Source organism: Lagopus leucura, unplaced genomic scaffold, assembly GCF_019238085.1.
Source record: "Lagopus leucura isolate 7727_CA_CO unplaced genomic scaffold, USGS_WTPT01 Super-Scaffold_739, whole genome shotgun sequence".
Classification (NCBI taxonomy): domain Eukaryota; kingdom Metazoa; phylum Chordata; class Aves; order Galliformes; family Phasianidae; genus Lagopus; species Lagopus leucura.
Window position 1 is genome coordinate 12,909,861 of NW_024962255.1, and position 20,576 is coordinate 12,930,436.

Sequence of the window (20,576 nt, forward strand, 5' to 3'; positions counted from 1 at the left end):
CTGGAGTTAAAAATTTATTTCCAAGTGCCAAATTGCATAAGAGGAGCCAAAAATGATCTCACTGGGTGACTGAACTATGTGGCACTAACAGGAATTTACTTAAAAATAACTATCTGTACACAGGAATACTTTTGTTGGCTATCAGGAACTGTTAATATGAAAGGAAAAATCAATCCATTCTCTTTGACAGTTTATATGATATCTTTCTGAACTTGAGTGAGATGGAGAGAAAAAAAAAAAAAGGAACAGAGACTAGTTTAATGACCTCTGTTAGTTTAGGACCTGATCCAAAACCAAATGACATCAGTGGAAAGACTTTCATTGAGCTCATTGGGCTCTAAGTCAAGTCTCACATTCTTAAATGTAAACAGTGTGTGAGCCAGTTCAGGTGTTCTATGGTGCAGAGAGAAACTTGTGGGGAGTGAGGAGTGTATTTGATGCTGTATTTCCAGCTTATTTTTAAGCTTTTTCTCTGTTTTGAATACATTGCCTACTGTATCTTGGAAATTCCAAGGCAGATCAAGAATACAAAAAACAGAGACTGCATTGATGAGGAAATTTTGGGAGGAAGTGGAAATTTCGTGAAATTTAGACATTTTCAAAACAAAGCATTATAAGACAGATATGCACCCCATTCCCACCCCAAAAAAATAGGAGTATGTTTCTAGCAATTGCATTGTCGATAGTGCAAATTTCTGTTGCATATAAGAAATATGAACAGAGGATTATATACCAGTGAGAATTTAACCTTACTTTCTGTTTTTGCATATATATGGTTTGATTGTGAAAGTGATTGGCAGTTGCTTCTAGACCAATGAAACTATTAAAAGAGAAAAATGAAAGGACTGAATACAATATATTTATAGTAAAATGTTTATAATTAAGTGAACTTTAAGTATTGTAGGTCAAGTGTATACAAACAAAATGGATAAAATTCTTTGTGATTCTATGTCATTGTTATGCATTTAAATATGCTCTGTAATGGAGAATTTTTAAATGTCTGAAGTAATTACAACCTGACAGTAACACATTTTTAATAAATTTAGGCATATGCACCTGTTTCCTAGAGCTTATATATGGTACATCAATATTCAGGTCATTGCAAGAGATAAGCTTTTGAAATGAAATTACAAGTCATGCACATTCTTGCAAATGCTAATTAAGATGAGTTTTATTTTATTTTTGCAGCATTCTATTTTGTTGCATATTTTAAATAGTATTTCAGATGTTAGTATTGACATGTGAAAGCAGCATTTGCCAGCAAGTTTCAGTGAGATTTAAACAGCAATTAGTGACAAGTCCTTCCAACTAGATATCCAAATACATGCCCCTTGTTTAGTTCAGATTAGTTTATGTGATAGTACGTATAAATAATGACAGTAACTTGGTAGACAGAATGAAATACAGAAAGTCTGGAAAGTACAGAAAGTCCAAATTTTTTTTCTAAATCAAATACAGCACATGTATTCCTGGTTTGCCCCTAGCTACATAAGGGAGCACTGTCAGATTGCTGACAACATGGTAATAAGTCTTTCTTGGTCCTTTCCCTAGCAGAAATTTCAATTCAAATGTAATAACAATAGATATAAAAATAATTGTTAGATAATTAAAAGTTACCAGTGAAAAAGTTCCCAAACAGATTGTGGCTAGATTGGATAGAAATTATCTTAAAAAATAGAATGTAATTTTTTTTCACATCATCGGGAGTATATATTAATTTACCTCAGTCAGATGGGTTTATCTCAAAATAAAAATTGTTTCCCTTATGAAATTGAAAATGGAGACAATATCAGACACTCTTGTTTAATAAAAACCAAAAAGAACAAACAAAACAAAAAAGATCAGGAGAAAAAAAAAAAAAGACAGCTGTTATCTTCCATTTCACTTGCAGGGATTGACTTGAGGAGGAATTGTTTAAAATTCTTCCTTTATGTTTTACTTTTCTTCTGAAATTCTTGATAATCTGTTTTAATTCAATTAATTTTTCCCAAATGTGAAAGTATATCCACATATACACAGAGAGCATGTATCATAGTTTGTATGAAACTATGAAACTGTGCAACAATTTGGTTTTTGAGTTAGGAGGCTGAAATTTGAAAGCAGCAATGACTATTATTTCCAAAACCAAAAATAATGTATAAAAATGCTTTCCAAGTCATTTTATAATAACAGGTGTGATTCCAAAGTTGCCTAACTCGTAGTAAGACAGCCTGTCCTGGTTTGCATTCAGAAGTCTCTGTGAAATACGATGTTAGGCATAGCATCAAGACATTTCTGCAGCTATCTCAATTCTTGTTTTTTTTAAGTAGAATGCTAACCTGGGTCTGGGTCTGTGCTGCACAATAGTATTGGAATGAAAATATAAAAAAAATTCAGAAGATGAATGATGGTATACTTGCCATGGAGATTACTGTGTCAGTTTAAAAGGACAGGCATGATTTCCCAGTTATCACTGTTTCTCAAGATCAGCTGTTTTCTCTGCCACTGTTGTAATGACCATGTCTGATTTTTCTCTTCATCTGTTTGCTCTCTTCATCTCAATGGAGATGCAGACTGAAATACCTCTTCTGTTTCTCTGTATAGTTACAATTTGAGAATGGCTGAAGTTTTCTGCCTTTCTAGTTTTCCCCACAAATGTTTAGTCATTGACACTGATTCTGAGCTGGACTGAACTCCAAATTCCTTTCTTTCATCTTATTAACCAAAAATCAGTGTGCAACTGATTGGCTTTTCAGAGTGGTTATGGCTAACATACAATGTGTGTGTACATACTTAGGGCTTGCTGTCATTTATTCAACATAACATTTCACTATTCTTCATTGTGCAGCTAAGAATCTAGTGAAACATGGTTCCTATGTTGCTGCATTAGTACTCTCCTCACTGCAATATCTTCAGACCATCCCTACTACCCCTTTTAACCTCAAACTGTATTTACTTTAATTATTTTCATATTGGTGAAACTTTTCCAGGGGTTACCTATTCCATACAGTTGTCTTAATGCAATCTCTTCTGATCCCTTTTTTACTCCAGGCCTTGAAATCCTTCTAAAATTTATTTCATTCAGTTGTGTGACCTCAGGAAGACTACAGATGATAAATACTGTTGTTGCTTGTTCTAAGATGTGCACTGATGACCTAGTTAGCCACTGACTATTGCTATATGGATAAAAGCAGATAAAGGCTCAGCCTTGGTCACATGTTTTGAGTTGTCACTTGAGGCACCTTAAAACAAACATGAGCCCTAAAGAAATGAAAGTACTTGTAAAATACATAAATATGATTATAGTGGTTTAGTTTTTTTTAAGATAGAAGTTTTGAAAGATTGGATCACAATGACAGTGGCACTAAATGCTTAGTGTTAGCCTCAGACATTGGGATTGTATTGTATTATTAGAAGATAGAAATGCATATCTGTATATATGTTCTCCATATAATTAAATAATATTTTTTCCTTTTGTTCAGAACACTGAACAGGGACAAGAATTTAAACATAAATTCTGTTTCCTCATACTAGAAACTCTTCCATTAGCTTCATGCATTCAACTATTCAACTGTGTCCACTGCTTCTTGATTTTTTCGTTCATCATTTTCATTGAAGGATAAATAACTTTTGTTAACTCCGGTTGGGTTGAAGCAACATATCACAATATTGTAGTACATTTGGAAGTACATGCTTAGCTTTTTTATTTTTAATTCATTTGAATTATATGACTTTAGCATAATTTAAAACTAATTGAATTTTATTGGTTTAGACAGGTTCGCAGGTTTAGGTAAGTATTTTTGTGTTTCACACAGTTCCAATACAAAGTAGCCAGATCCTTTGTTTATCTTCTTTCTTGCTGCCTACATTAGCCGTTAGAAATTCCCATTACACTTCATCCTCCTCATTAATCAGACTGATGTCTGGTACTTGGTGTCTGTTTCTTATATGTCAGTGTTGACAAATCACCTTATGAACATTACAGCAGAAGTACTGAGTAGACTGTAATGAGCTTAGATTCGCCAGAGAGAGGAAGACTTAGCAATGAAAAAAATATATAAAAAATAAAAAATCAAGGTAGCATTTCATCACTAGTATGTAGTGCAGTGTAATATTCCTTTCCAGAAGTCAAAGCACTATGTAAGGCAAAAATGGCAAGATAGAAAGAATGTTATCACAGAATCACAGAATGTCAGGGATTGGAAGGGACCTCGAAAGATCATCTAATCCAGTCCCCCTGCTGGAGCAGGAACACCTAGGTTAGGTCACAGAAAAGTGTCCAGGCAGGTTTTGAGTGTCTCCAGAGAAGAAGATCCCACAACCTCTCTGAGCAACCTGTATAGTGTTCTGTTCCCCTTAGTTCTGTTATGGGGAGAAAATGTGTATATCAATTAAAATTGTCTAATTTTCATTATTTTTATCTACATATTATGGTAGTAGATTATGCTTTGCAGTTTTTGCAAAAGGCAATATGTGAACATATCATAAAAATTGGTCCTTTATATGTAAAGCTTATGATCTCTGCTTGCAGCTAAAAAGACTAGACAAGTGAATAGGATACCATTACAAAATCATTTTTTCTTTCAATCTAGATATGGAGATTTCAGAAAGTCCTACTGTGATGTAAAGTCCTTGGGAAGTAACTGAATAGCTTTCAAGTAATTGGAGTGATCTACTGGAAGAAATATTTTCATCCACACTCCACAGTAATTTGTTTTGCCGCCCATGCTTGGATTGGCTTTTGTATAGTCTTGTAACAAATTCACAGTAGTGGGAGCACTTTCACTAACTGATTGCGTTTTGTTTTGATATTATTTCTTTTATAAGCCATGTGATTGACCTCTCTATATCTGTCAGTCATTGACAGACACAGTGAAAGAATGTAAATAAGACAATAGAGCTGTGCTAAGGAATTTAAAACTTCTGTGCTGAAATAAAATTTGATCAAACATGCCCCTTAAAAGTGGAAGATACATCACATCTTTTAACATTTTAATGCGAAATAAATTAAGAAAATTATACCCTAAGGTTTTTGCTGCCTGGCAGTACCACAACTGAAGACTATTCTTTTTTTTTTTTGTTACTTAACGTTAAAATAGCTATATTGTTTCTGATTCTCCCATTGCCTTAAAAAACAAACAAACAAAAATCTATCAGTTCATCTGTTTTTATTGGCCTCTAAAAATCTCTTTACATTTCAGACCTTCACATATCAGTCTTAGATCATCTTTAAGTGTAAAGAATTATATTCACCTTTCAAGATCTGATCTTCAGTGTACGTGAATGATGGATTACTGTTTCATCTCAGAATGTTTTACTGAAGAAAGCTTTATTTAAATACCTATTTGTGGAAAGGCCATCCACAGTGGAGTTGCAAACAACTATTTTGTGTCAAAATATGTCTCTTCCTGAGACATTAAAGGTGAAGATAAATTAAAGATATTTTGGCAGAATCTCAAAGCCAAACATAAAAGCATGATTTTTAAATAATTTGCACCAGAAGAACTCTGAATTCAATTTTAAAATTAAGTCAGGTTTTAATTGATGCCTACCTCATGAGTCTTATACATTTAGAAAAGGTAATGTTAAAATATTCAATTTTATTTGCCATGCAGTCCAAGTATAAAATGAGTACATTTTGTAATAATGACTATATTTTGTGATCATATATTAAACTCATAGACTAACTTATGGCATTTTAAGAATTAAATATGCAACAATTCAAAGGTAAGAGAAAATATGAAAGGAACGAATAAAGAACGGTGCCCAAAGGGGATCAGTTCTGATGAAAATGATTAATAGCTTTGTACAATGAAAAATTCAGGTGTATTTTTTTCAAGTCTTTTTAACGCATTTTTCTTTGTGTACTTACTGTGGTCAGTCTTGCTCAACAAATTCTCAATTTGTGACTGCAAAGTAAATGGTGTTATTTCTTTATTCAATTGCATGAAAGAGAGCAAGGTAGATTCAGGAGGCAAAGCAAAATCTTCCCTGTTCTCTGTGTAAATGACAGTCTATTTACTTGTAGAACATCCAGCAAGATATATCTAAAGTGATATAAAGTTTCTAAATAATCTTTTATATATGTATAAGTTTCACTTGAATTCCTGAACTACCAAGCTCTGAGAATTCCAGCTGAAATTAGTTAAGTTGCTTTGCATCTTAGACACAGTCTGTAAACTTTTCTCTTTGTTTTTTTACTTGATTTGTGATTATGTTGTCTTTTTGGCCTTGTGGCTGAGAAGATAAACTTTATTTCAGAAAAGCCTGGTTAAAACAGAATAATCTTTAGGCCAATCCATCATAGAACTTTTACAGGTTAGTACTGTACCTATCAATCACAAAGTCTTCAGCTCTGTAGAATGGAGCGGCAAATATCTTCATACTCAAAATTTACCTGATTAATGCAGTCCAAAACTACAGGTAATGCAGTCCAAAACTGCAGACTAGAATTCTTAAGTTTCTTTTTCAGTTAGATCTTTGTTGGACTGTGCATTATAAAGCAATTCTGTAATTGTTTTACCAGTTCTCCTATGTCCATTATTTCTACCTCTTGTTTTGCCTCAGTAACTTCCGTCAGGGAGTGAAAGACATTGCTGCTGCATAGAGAAGAGGATCCAGGAACTGAGCACCATCTCACAGTACTCCAACAGGAGCAGAATTGGTTCGTTAGATTCAGTCAGATTCAGCCCAAGAGTTCAGAGAACCTGATGAACTGTGAGGCAGCTAGTAAAGCCAGGAGAAGTCAGAAATGCAGGTCAAAATCTTTGAGGTACACAACAAGGCACAGGCTCAGCTTCTGTGAAGTTTAAAGACAGTATAATAAAACAACAGAGTATTCAAAATGCTAAGAACCATAAGAAATGTAGTATGTTTTTAACTAACATTTTTGCTGCCCTTATCCTAACAGGATAAGCTTGTCTTTAGCCTAGAGTCTAACTCATGAGTACAGTTTCTGGAGATAACAATATAATTGATCTTGATTTTTGTACACAATAAGCAAAGTTCATTCTACTAGAAAGCAGTGGTGCTCCCTCTGTTTGGAAAAGTAAGGGCAAAAAAGCAAAACTCCAAACATTATTTTTCTTAATTTAATGGAATCAGATTATAGAACTAGGTGTTACTTTACAGTTTTCTTTCCCCTCAACCCTATTATAATAATTACTTTTTGTTTAATTAATATGTTTATAATACCCATCTGAGATTAATGACATGAGCTTTCTGTTTCAATCAGAACTATGATTGTATGAGTCTGCACAAAAACAGAGCAATGGAGGAGCTATGTGTAATAGTCACCTACCAATGCAATATAGTGCCATGGTTTGTTTCCCCTCACATTTATAAAGCAGGACTGTGTAATCTGCCATTTGTGAAAAATTTCACAAAAGCTGTTTTTAATAACAATTTACAAGCCTAGAGCTTATTTCTTTAGTTTCAACCTGTAACAGAACAAATATTTTTAGCACCCATAAAATATCACCAAAAATACCTTTTTATACTGAAACATTAAATAATAGTTGTTCCTAATAATATTTTAAATTCATGCATTTTATATATTGGCAGAAATTCCACATAACAAACCAAGAAACATACACGCTGACACTATATGTGCAATGCATTGAGGACGCTTGCTTTGAATGCTTTTATTCTACTGTCATTGGAGTCCTGAGGAGAAGATAAATGATTAGTTGTAGCTTTGCCTGCTATTTAAATGTTAGAATAGTTTGGTAATTTGTCAAACTGTTCTAAGAGTTTTTCATTGCAGCAGATCCCTAAAGGTTTGGACTTTCAAGGCCCAAAGCACTACAATGAAAGCAGGCAGTGATATTAATGGTGGTTTTTCTGTTTATGCCTGCTGTGACTTTGGCAAATATACTCCCATTCAGGTAAATGGTTAACTGGGACCATGTGACAGTGGCAAAAGCTTTTATAAGCCCAGAAAGTATTTCTTGATTGCGTAAAAATGTTTGAAATTTGACAGAACTTGAAAAAGTTCTCAAGTTTGGGTAGTTATATTTTTCAAATTTATATTTAAAACATAATTATAATTAAAATTTTTAACTATTTTCTGTTGTCTTTTAGTATAGAAAGTAACTGATATTTACCAGGGTGAATTTTAACAGTGGAATTTCTTTGACTCTTTCTTTGACTAATTCTTTTCTTTGACTACTTCTTTGACTAATTTCTTCGACTATTTTATTTTACTGTGATAATATACTTCTATGTGCTGTATAATAGAAAAGGTACCCAAGAGATCAGTTTCAAACAATCTCATCTCTGCTTATCGTTCTGACATTCCTCAGTGCTTAAGTGACCAAGTAAGCAACTGTGCTTACTGTTTTAGATCTTTGGTCTCTCATCATGGTTGCTCCACATCTTCCATATGAAATCCTATATTTGTAAAATAATTTTTAAGCTCTGAGTTTTTCCAGTTTGTATTTCTCTAAGCTACTGAAATCAGATTTTGGATCTGAGTTCTGCAGTAAATGATGACGCCATGGAACGTTCAAGCCCCAGTTACAGTTGATAAATGTACAAGTATTTTCTGTGCTATAACCACTTTTAATGTAAAGCAGAACAGTTTACTGCAACAATTGCTGCTATTAAAATATTTCATTTAGTCTATATTTAAATTGCTATATCCTCAACGCAATTATTTAAAAAAATTATATCCTTTCCAAAGTGATTCCTCTGTAAGAGTGGCTATTCTTTATGTAATGCAATCTGAGAAACTGTAGTCTGGCTTAAAGCTTTATAGTTTTTCCACTGTAAACTATTTTCTTCCCTTCTTCTGTATCTTACTTCTTTGCATTATAATTTATTTATCCTAGTGCCCAATGTAGCTTATTTGCCATCAAAGGAATCCTTTGTATCCTGTGGCATGACAAATTAACTTTGCTTGAAAAAAGGTGATAATGTTACTTTTTCCAGCAAAAGATTAGTGTTCTAAAGTGATGCAGTTTATGCATAGGAAAATACATACAGCATTTTCCTTACTCCATTTACCAATATGCATTAGGAAAAAAAAAAAAAAAAAAAAGTGAAAGCAAAAGCAAAGCTATTAAATATAAATTAATAGTAAATCTAAATTCATTTTCTGATTTCTTTAGATCAGTTTATATTAGCCATTGTCAAACATTTAAATAAAAAGCAATGTTTGGAAAATGAACAGAAATCTATTAAGATAAGACAATTGCTTTCTTTTTTCTGGCCTATAGTTGATGCTGCATCCTAAAGCAGTTTGACAAATTACCAAAAAGTAAGTTGAATAGGAAGTGTAATTAACCAATGAGTGTAATTTAGTTTCATTAGCAGTGACAGAAGTTATGAATACACTAAGGGGAAAATACAGATCTGAGTGAGTTTGTCTTGCTTTCCACTCAGTGAAATGGAACATGGCAAAGTTTTGTACTACAGGTCTATTATAAATGGCACTTACTGAATTAAATGAAATATGTTGAACCACATGGTTCAGAGAAAACTGTTTGAGAGGAGAGCTGTTTTCCATGTTCAGATACCTTTCTTAAGTGAATGTGACATTTGTATTAGATGAAGGTCATAGTCTGGTATGAAACGTGACTACTTGTCTAATCCTCTACAGGTAATGCTTTTAACTGGAGCTGTTTAAGGGCTTGCCTAATCTCAGGATATTTAGGTCAAGGTCTATTTATAAGAACTGCAATGAGGACTTTAGGGTCTCTAGCTGAAAAGAGTGTTTAAAATTGAAGTAGGAGATTAACATTTGTAGTCATTCATTTACTGAAAACTGATTTTGAGGAAACATGAGAAACTGTACATGTTGGAAATACTGAATTATCCACATTTTCAACATCAACGTGAAAGAAATGTAATAAAATACTTCATAAAACAAAGGAAGCAATAGCAACAACAAATAATCACTTTGGCCATTTTTTGCTTGTAATTTGTTATTTGCTGCTCAGGGATTTTTTTTTTTTTTTTTTTTTTTTTGTGTTTGTTTTTTGTTTTTTATAGCCAGTTTAGTTTCTACTTGCACTCTGCAAATGATTCTCTTGGTCTCAGTTCAAATTTTTGTTATATGTTGTTTTTGTTAAAATTTTAATATAACTCAATGCTTTTTTCCTCATCACATTGTCATATTACATGAGTACTCTTTTCTGCAGTTAATGTAATTCTTACAGTTGTGTACTACTAAAAATTTCCTCAGTGAATGTGGCAACCAAACTTGAATGAAACTAGCATGAAACTTATGTTTATCCTGCTATTTATGAATAAAATCTGTAACAGATTCAGAAAGCATTATTTGATGAAGCTTATTCAGCATTATACGTAACCCAAACAAAAATAAGCAGTACCAAATGCAATAATTCAATGAAAATAATGAAGTCCGATGTATTAGACTCGCTGAAAACAAAGGATATGCAGAGAGAACTGAGATTATTTTCCAGTTGCTAATATAAAGCATGTTTTTAGTTGCGAACTTCCGTTTACTTATTGTTATTTTCCCCAGATCACTTTTACTAAAGAAGTTATGAAGTCTATTATATTTGCTAGATCTCCTTATGTTCAGCTTAATAACCAACAAGCTGCTTTACTTCAGTATTTCTATTAAACAAAAAGCAACTTAGATCTTCTTTTGCTTCTCTATCTAAATAATACAACCAAACATTTTTACTTCAAAGACATTATTCATTCCCAGTATTTCCACTAAACCAAACAACCAGGTTTCAGAAAGCTATCAGGAGCCTAGTTCTTTTTTCCTTTTGCAGTTCATTACGATTATCAAATTGTCCTATGTAGTCAACAAATTTGTATTTTACTTCAATCTGGGATTGCTTTTCACTTGTTTTACAACTGTTATGCATTGCTTATTTAATACTTAACTATATTTGTTAATAAGCCTCTAAATTAATGCTTAGGACTATCTATTTTAGACCCATCCTCTCTTTTCTAGGTGTTTTGTTTTGTTTTGTTTTGGGTTTTTTTTTGGTATGTATATATAATAATGACAAAATGATCCCTTAGAAAATTCTGTTTGTAGTCCAGCTGCCATGTATCCCAGAAATAAAATCAAAGAATTGTACATTGGAAATGAATTCTGGAGGTTGAAAACCCTGCTTGAATTTGAATGGTTGCTAACACAAGATTAAGTCAGTTGAGATTTTATTTAACTGAACTTCCAAGGACAGAGATCCCAGCAGATCTCTGGAGAAACTAGTCTAATGTTGCACTGTCTCTTTATGAACAATTAGTAGATACGTTATGAGAGTATTCAGCTTTCTGATAAACTGTGTATTTCAAATAATATTCCAGTTTATGAAAAGTAAACAAAAAACTGCAAGTGACTAATTATCCTTTTATCGTTTTTCTTTTATGCAATCTGATCCTCTTCATGTGAACATTTTAACTGAAAATCGTGATTAGTATAGAATTTCAATACCTGTTTATCCCTTCAGAATGTTTCAATATGAAGTGAAATTATCTTCTAGAAAACTAAGGCACCCCATTATTCTGCAGTAGGTTGTTGTTTGCTTGTTTTTCCTGATTTATTCTACTACATTATGGATGAGTGAATTGTTTGAATTCACTTACATTTAGAGTATGGAAATCTGACACAGAGATTAATGGCTTAAAATTCCTTTGGCAGAAGTTGAAGTGTGGGCTGGCAGAAGAGAAAAAAAATCATTGAAAAACATTCTAGGGTGAGTGCAAAAAAAAGGCACTGGAGATTTTGAAGAAAGAACACAGAAGGAAAAAGACATGAGTATTATAGTGAGAGCAGAATAAACATTCTGCTACTCATAGGGATCTAGCTTTCAAGAGAGGCATTGCAGTCCCTATCCTCATATTTAGCTATGCAAAAATTTTAGCAATGGGGGAGTATTTACGAGCAAAGTAGATGAGAAGAGTATTGATGAGAAGAGTAGATGAGAAGTGTATTGATTCATGAAGAAAGATATTTTACTTTGATGACCTACTCTCATATAGTTTTGTTCACCATCAACTTTAGCTGAATTCAGGTTTGTCTTAGTGAAAGGCTGTAAAAATATCTTTGTTAATCCCATAAACTAGCTAATCTCCTGGTTAAGAACAATGTGGCCTGATTCTGATTACTTCCTTCTTTGTGCAATGGATTTTTATATTAAGACAAACATCTTTTTTATATTTTACTTACTTAGTATTTATTTACTTCAATGTAAGCATTATGTGATGATTTTTTAATGGAATCCCATTAAGGTGAATAGCTCATAGAGTGAAACAAGTGAGACTGGAAATGGGGAAACAACATGCATAGGAAGCCATGATTGGCTGACTCAGAGCTGTATGGCATCAATTATATCATCATTTCTGGAATGTAAATTGTCCTCTTTCTGCTCCCAGTGTCATTAGATTTAGAATCATTGAATCAGAATCTCCTCAGCTACGTCTTAAAAGTAAAATGGATTATCAAAACAAATTTAAATTAAAAGATACAGCCACATAAAAGTACGGGTATACTGAGATGGTCTACGCTACTGACATTTCCAGAAAGTGTATGTGTCCTCTTTAGTTGTTATTAACCAGAATCTTTCAGTTTATAAAGGTTGATATTAGTATACATATGAAATAAACTCCTGACCATTGTTAATTAACAATAATAAAAATAAAAACAACAACATCAACAAAAAAAGCTATATAAATATTATAGTTGTCTTTACCAATAATTTCAGACTACTTAAAGATGTGCTTGTCTGATTTGGCAAAGCGCTTGAGGATACTTTGATGTGCAGGCTCTGCCAGGGTTCTTGTCTCTTCCAATTTGCAGGTTAAAATATCAGGGAGCTTGGGGAGTGTTAGACAAGCTGTAAGGAGATTATGCAGATGACTTTACTTAACTGGACTGTCTTAGAAAACAGATGGAAGTCTGTGTGCCAAAACAGAAAAAAAAGAACATGTTGCATTTAGTGAAGTTGTTGCAGTGTCCACTGTGAAAGAAATTCAGATGTTTCCTCACTATTTTGTAGTCAGTTAAGTCTAATCTCCAGGTGAAATTTTCATCAAAGAGAATGTTATTTTACATTAGTCATAAAACATCTGGGTTTACCTGCTTAAAATAGAATATTGCATCCTGTATCTGTTACCCTGCCGTGTTACATTTGCAAGGCTAATCAGTTAATTATTTTGTGGGAGGAACTTTTCAGAACTGTTCTACTAAGTACACCCAGATATTATCAAATCCCATGTGCTAGATTTTATCAGTAATTAACTTTTCACAAGACTTTTGTGAAGACTGAGAGTCCCAAACAAAAGGACGCATCTTCCCTTGAAGGAATAGAGCACATAATAGAGAGATTGTTAAAAATGTGAAAATATGTTTTTGTCTCTTAAGTCTTAAGCTAATCTAGGCTGTAATGTTTTTTTAAGAAAAGCATTTGTTTGTTGAAGTCCACAGTTAATATTACCTTTCTTTTATTACAAGTTGCTAAAAAGTTTCTAAAGACCCAGTTATGTTGGTATGGGATAAAATTCTGTAAATATTTCTGCTTGTTTACATTTTAGGAAGATTTAGGAAGTATTTACTAGTGCATGCTTTAATTAGATACTGCTTGTCAGGGACACTGTATTAGAGTAGATCAGGTTGGCTGATCAGTCTAAATTCAAATTGGATCTCTTGGAGGAACTGAATCTTTAATGCCACTCCAAACATGACAAAAACAAACAAAATGAATTTCCCTTTGCCGACTATGCAGAGTTCATAAAAAGGCATACAGTGAAGTAGAACATAAATGTGGTTTCATTCACATCATGGAAACTGTTCCTGTCCATGCATTATACATTAATTACCTTGTTATGCTGTGACACCGTATTGGAACTAAAAACAATGAGCCAAACCTGATAATGTGCTTTCTGTTTTGTTATTTATTAATAAGATTCTTTGGAAGGTTTACTTATACCTCCCATCCCCCGCAAGCACTTTCCAGTGTTTGCTTTAGGAGCAAAGCAGTAAACACTTAAGAACATGAATTTTAATGAACAGCTTTGCAAACTGGAAACTCACTGAGGAAGTTTGTTGTTGGTAGTAAGTCAGAAGGCTCTTGTGAGGAAGATGCATTTCCAGATGGATCACTGTAATAAGCACCTGCATTTTAAAACAAAGAAAAGTCTGTAAAAGTGTAATTAGGCCAATGGAAATAGATAGCAGACCAGCTAATTATGACATGTAACAAGGTGCTGAAATTAAAATTATATTTGATACTATTTTCGATTTTGCACAGAACAACAAATTATTTTTCTTATTAAATGCTTTATCTATTAGAGAGCAATCAACTGTGCAATGAAAGGAATTACAAGATAATTTTTTTAAAGAATCTTGAAATATTAACATTTATTTTCTACTCCAAATAATACTGAAAAATTCCCACAAGTTTTCACAATTTAGATTGCTTCAGATATGTGTTTTTGTGGGGAAAAAATGAATAAGAACTGAACTATCGCTATGTTTAGTGCTGCACGATTTACTTTTAATCATTTTTTAAATATATTTTCTCAACTGAATGATATTATTGAAGCTGGATCTCTTTATTCCTGAGGAAAAATAGCATATAAATATTAACACTTTCTCATTTTTCAAAATTTTTAATTATTAAATACTTTATTTCATAGAATCATAACATGACTTAGGTTGGAAGGAACTTTAAATATCTTTGAGCTGCAACCCCCTGCAAATGCCAGGGTTGCCAACATCAGTTTGTTGCTAACTCTTTGCCCAATTTTTTTTTTTTTCTGTATTTGGGGAATTAACCAAATAAGATCTGAGCAAGTGTCCCATTTTGATACTGCTGGACATGGAAAATTTCTGTCTTCAGCAACCAACATTTTGTTTGCTTTACATTTATTATTGCCATATCACTCAGCTTTACAGGCCTCTCCAAATTTCACCTCCAAATATGCATGCAAAACTGTTAATGAAAGCGTCAATATAATTGAGCAAAAAAAAAAAAAGACATTTGACTATCAAGCTCATACTTGGTTGGTAGGTAATGAGAGACAAGTTGCTTGATTAGATCAAGAAAAATACACATAGTTGTATTATATTAAACTAGAGTCCATTAAATTCCGACTAGAGGAGTTCTCAAGCTTATATCCTCTGCAGCTTTTTTGCAGTGTCACTGAAAAGCTTACTAGTGTATACTGCTACACTGTTGATCATTAAAGCTGAGGAGCTTGAAGCTATCATACCACTGAAATATTATAATGAAGCTGGATGAATGTGAATTGATTGTTCAAACTGGTGTTTGTTTTCGTACAGGGAAAACAGATAATCTAAGTTCTCTCAAATTCTTTTTTTTTTTTTAAGTGGAAGTTGTTACTTAAAGTGAGTTTTGGTTGAAGATTTAATAGGCAAAATGAATTCAAAATAAGCATCAAATAAGCATTACAAAAACTTTTTTTTTTTTTTTTTTTTTTAAACTGGGAAGAGGTTTTTTAAAACAAGTTCATTCTTCACACAGCCAAGGTAAGTTGTGGTCTTCCAAGAAGTCCAAATATCATAGGTCACAGACTCTGGATTGATGTTATTGCACAGGGATAAGAGAGATCTACCTGGCTCTTTGACAGAGCGTAAGAGCAAGTTTTAAAGTACACCATTCATGCCAAAACTTATGTGGCCTACTTTTCAACTGTGTCAGCCCACATGGTGTGAAAGTAATAGTGTGAAAAAAATGTGCATGCTATAAACTGAAAAGTTGAAGAAGTGCGGGATTCTAAAGCTAAATAGAATCTAATGTATACCCAGGCAAATTCCACTACTTTTTTAGCTCTGTCTTTGTTTTGCGTCTTGCTATACTTCTGTGCTGCTAAGAGTGTAGTGGATCTGAGTTTAAGAGCAATTAGTTTCCTAATAAGGCCACCCAACTATGCAATTTCAAATTTAGAGTCAAAGTCATGGAATTACTTATAATATGGTGCCTCTAGAACCTATTGTACGTAAAAAGATTTGTTACTAGTGCAGAACTGAACCATATGGTAGGGAGAGTTTTCTGCTTTGTACTGAAGAAGGATATCTACGATTAAGACATGGGAAAGTCTAAGGGAATTCTGAGATTTAAATCACAGAAGATCTCCATCTCACAGAAATTGAGGTAACTGCAAGGGAATGGAGACATTTATTCAAAGTTTATAGCAATCTAAATCATAAGCTGTTATCTCTGGTCAAACCTGCAGGGTTCCCCAAATTCTTGTCTTGTCTACATCTGTGTTGGAACATTCTTGAGAGTGGTATTTCAGATTCTCCTTTGAATTCTGCATCACAAACAAGCAGCTTCAGTTGCTTTATTTGCAGGCAAGAGCTTTTGTCCTCTAAAATGTTTTCTATCATTATAAAGAGATGAAAGTCTGTGCTTTTCATCAGCCTGCTAGAGGCAGTGTTTTGAGGACATGAACAAATACAGAGTAAACAAAATTGAGATTATAAAATCCTGATACTTTCAGTCTGCTAACATGAGAAAATATTATTCATATACTGAAAACACTTTGTTGTCACAGAGTAATGATTTCTCTCTCTCTCTCTTTTTTTTTTTTTTTTTTGTGGCAAAGCAATAGCAACACAGTTGTGTAATGTTCATCCTTCCTTCTCTGGTTTGTGCATCAGATTGAACATCAAATAACATGGATATGATTTGGCTCCAGGGTTTAAAAGCTTCTGGAAAAATAACAAAGAAAAAATCCTATGATGGCATTATCACTCCTATAGACTACATTTTCAGAAATGCTCAGATACTAACATTGCCAAGCATTTTTTTTACTGTCAAGATTATTGAAATGGGAGATGATTCATATGAAAATCTGCCCATCTTTTTAAAAAGCCTAAATTTAATTGGTTGCTGACCTTAAATACCTTGCCTGATAGCACCACAGGCAGAGTTTGGTCATTCTAGTCTACTTTTCTATTACTGAAGATCTGCTAGCTATTGCATATGGGTGATTTGTTGAGCTAATTGTAACTATGTGTATTTAATATCATGCACGCATACATAAATAAGTACAGCTTAATACTTTATTGATAAAAATACCCTTAATCACAAAATCGTAGGGGTTGGAAGGGACCTCCAGAGATCATCGAGTCCAACCCCCCTACCAAAGCAGGTTCCCTACACCAGGTCGCACAAGTAGGTATCCAGGCAGGTCTTGAACATCTCCAGAGAAGCTCCCTGGGCAGCTTGGTCCAGTGGTCCGTCACCGTAAAGAAGTTCTTGCACACATTTGTGCAGAACTTCCTAGGCTACAGTTTCTGGCTGTTTCCCCTTGTCCTGTCTCCACACACTGCTGAAAACAGTCTGGCCTTGCCACTCTGCCCCCCACACCTTAGATATTTATAGACCTGGATCAAGACCCCTCTCAGTCTTCTCAAGGCTAAACAGACTCAGTTCACTTAGCCATGCTTCATAGGGGAGATGCTCCAGGCCCTTCACCATCTTTGTGGCCCTCTGCTGGACTCTTTCCAAGAGATCCATCTTTTTTGTACTGGGGAGCCCAGAACTGGACACAGTACTCCAGAAAAGGCCTTAACAGGGCAGAGTATAGGAGCAGGATCACCTCCCTCGACCTACTGGCAACACTCTTTTTAACACACCCCAGAATAGTTTGATGAATTAAATGCAAAACAAACCTAAATATATTAAAAGAATGACTTCTATACACAGTTCTTCATTTCTGAAGGATATGAATTAGTGACTAATAGTAGGGGGTACCTTAAATTTTTTTAGTTAATTAAGGAAAATTTTTGTGAGCCAGGTCTCGGTTGTGATGTTGCTAGTCAAGTTGCTACTCTCATACATGTTCTTCAACACTTTGAGGTAACTTCTCTAAAGTTGGGATGGCAAGTGTCTGGATTACACATAGCATATTTAGCTTATTTCAGGATGAAGTTGCTTCTGATTGCTTTAGCTCAGCCTTCTTTTCAGATTCTGTGTGCAGATCGATAGAACTCATCTGGAAGCCAGCTTCTATTTTCCTCTGTTTATAACATATTATTTACTTCATTTATTTATAATGTCAGTTAGCATCAGGCCACTTAGTGTGATTGATTGCACTGTGAATAAATAAATGTTAAAATGGAACAGTAAAGCTTGTTATTATGATGATTTGGTAACTACTGGAAAATAATGAAAATTTCTATTGTGACTAGAATAACAAATTATCTAAAATTAATTATACATGCTCTTAGTATGTTTGCTTTATTATCAACTTACTTGCACCTTTTTATATTGCGTACTGAAGTTCCTTCAAAGTTCAGCATTTCTAAAACAAACACCCATGAACCCACTACAATTTTTTTTTGTTTATTTTCACTATTTGTTCACTTTTGGAAAACTGAAAAATGTAGTCACGCTATGCAGTAGCATGAGATTCTTGTGCATTTGAAATTCACCTAAATTTACTGGCTAGAAATTCTTATCTCTAGCCAGTACTGTTAGAACTTCTTTTATATGATCAGAAAGGGAGATTATTTCTTGGTACAGGATCTATGCTGTTGACATTCTTTGAATTATAATATAATATCACTTCTTAAATGACAGATTCCCAAGATTTTGTCTGGGGAGTCATCATAAAATAAAACTGACCATATAAAGAAAACCCCCAGGTTCAAACCCCATAATGAGCCAAATAATGCTGCGGTTTACAGAAATCTGATTAGACTGGAGAACCACTTATTAAAGGTTTTTTGCTGAAGGCATTAGATTCCTCAGTTTGTTGCATAATAAATGGAATTGGGCTTTAGCTTTGATGTGTAATGCATCAACGTTTTTTTGGGCAGTTTTTTTGCCATTTGCTCTGATGAGATGGAGGTCTACACAATTCACTAGCAGCAGCAGAATGCTAATGTTTATATTTTCTTTGGCAAAAAATTAAAATGATCCATTTCCAGAAATAGATCAATGAGCAGCAGTGATAACTATTAAAAAAGAACAAAAGAAAATATTTATTCTCGTCTCCTTTTACATAAAGCCCACCGATTACTTTTTTTTCTGATTATTTTCTGACTTGATCAAAACAAGTGTTTTTCTGTAAAAATCTAGATTCTCAAAGAGTAACTTATGTTCATATTCGCATGTATTTTGAATTAACATTTAATAATATTTGTTTGACTAGAGTATTATCAGAGGAGCAAAACATCATTTTTCCTTCCATGAATTTGGATGGAGGTGATTTGAACTTCAGGACAGGTCTGAAAGTCAGGACAATCGTGGCTCACTATTAGTTTCCTTGGCACAAAATTGTCCTGCAATACAGCTTAAGTCCTTGATTGAAAGAGGTAGACTCTAATATACTCAGGCATTTTTGGCGAAAATAAAAACAACTTCCTAAAGCACTTATCTTCTATGAGACTGCAGCACCTAGAAGTCTCAGGAGTTCTTATTTATGTTTACACCTGAGTTATCCAACGTCACCTAAGAATAGTGAGATCAATTACTGTGCAGTACCTTTGCACTGTTGCTAGGTATATACCTTTGTACAGGTTTATTTTCATAGCAAGACTGAACAGCTGAACAGCAGTCAAGGAAAAGATGTCACTGTCCATATGTTGTGAATATAGACCTAAGAAAAACAAAAAACAAACAAAAAACCAAAACAAAACAAAAACACCCGAAGGTAAGAAGATAGAATCAAAGTAGTAAAGACTTGCCTCGTTCTGAAAATTATTTAGTTTGTTTTGGGACAAAAGCCCATTAAAAATAATAAAAAATTACAAGAAGGAGAGTGTGAGAAGAGAGAAAGAGGAATAAGAAACTTCTCTCAGGAACAGAGTAATTATAGCTCTTAACTAGGTTGCAAGACATGTGGCATGTTTCTCTTCCAAAGTATATTTAATTATTTACACAAAATAGAATAGACAAGAGAAAATGAGAAAGATGCAGCCCAGGTTCTCATGTTCAGAATCTGAAATTTAACATCCAAATCAGAATTTCTTTAATCTCGTTTTAGCTAAAAATTTCCTTCAGCAATCTTGGAGTCTTAATATTAAAAAGTCATTTTTCTGAAGCTAACGATGGGTAATTTTATGGCTCAGAATGATCTCTGAGCTTTCATCACTCAGAACCTTCTAGGTTGCAGGAACGCACAGACACACACACACACAGAAGCTGGATATTTTTCATGATCAGAGAAAGCAAAAGCAACCCTTTTTCACCAAGTGCATTTTTTAAAATAACACACTCTGATACTCAGAGTTATTACTGTAGTTATTAACACAGTATGTTTCTAGCTCTGTTTTCTTGAAGAAGCATTTCAAAATATGAATTGAGCAGAAGTGAATGTACTACTGATTGCATGTGTTTGTGGAAAGTCCAGAATCTTTTTATCAGAGTCTGTAACAGAGAGGAAGAATGGAATTATATTATCTTTGTTCATCTTTTTCATTGTTATTCAATTTTTTTCACAGAATTATTTCAAAAAGTAAGTTGATCAATAATGGATTATTTAAATAATATAGTTGAATTTTATTACTTAATTTTTCATATAATCAATTCCATGTAGTCCTAATACGCGTGGAGGTATAATTCAAAAATGTTTGCTGCTCTGACTTGCCTTTTGTAAGGGACAGGTGGATTTGAGAAAAAGGTGAAAAAACGACTCCT

General features: G+C 33.5%; 1 protein-coding gene across 4 annotated transcripts in view; it reads left to right on the forward strand.

Moving 5' to 3' along the window:
- The window catches only part of KCNMA1 (potassium calcium-activated channel subfamily M alpha 1), a 431,920-nt gene that overhangs the window by 167,160 nt on the left and 244,184 nt on the right, over positions 1-20,576 (forward strand). The gene's annotated exons all lie outside the window — the stretch shown is intronic.